The sequence below is a fragment of the Tiliqua scincoides genome, unplaced genomic scaffold (assembly GCF_035046505.1).
Source record: "Tiliqua scincoides isolate rTilSci1 unplaced genomic scaffold, rTilSci1.hap2 HAP2_SCAFFOLD_132, whole genome shotgun sequence".
NCBI classification, from domain to species: Eukaryota; Metazoa; Chordata; class Lepidosauria; order Squamata; family Scincidae; genus Tiliqua; species Tiliqua scincoides.
Genome location: NW_027101384.1, coordinates 25,001 through 25,273, shown reverse-complemented (window position 1 = coordinate 25,273; position 273 = coordinate 25,001).

Here is a 273-nt window from a genome sequence, read left to right as displayed (position 1 = left end):
GTTCCTGCTCAGCCCTCTCCTCCTCATTTCCTCATCCTGTCTGTCCCCTCTTCCTTTTCCAATCCAGGGAGTGGAAGAGCAGTAGAGGCAAGTAGACGGGTGATGAGATGCACCCCACCAACCTGCTGCCTGCTTCAGCTGGCTTCATGAATGGGCTGGCCCCACTCAGCAAGATGGTTGACAACCTTCAGTCTCGAAAGACTATGGTATAAGCCTACAGCACCCGGTATTCCTAAGCGGTCTCCCATCCAAGAACTAACCAGGCCTGACCCT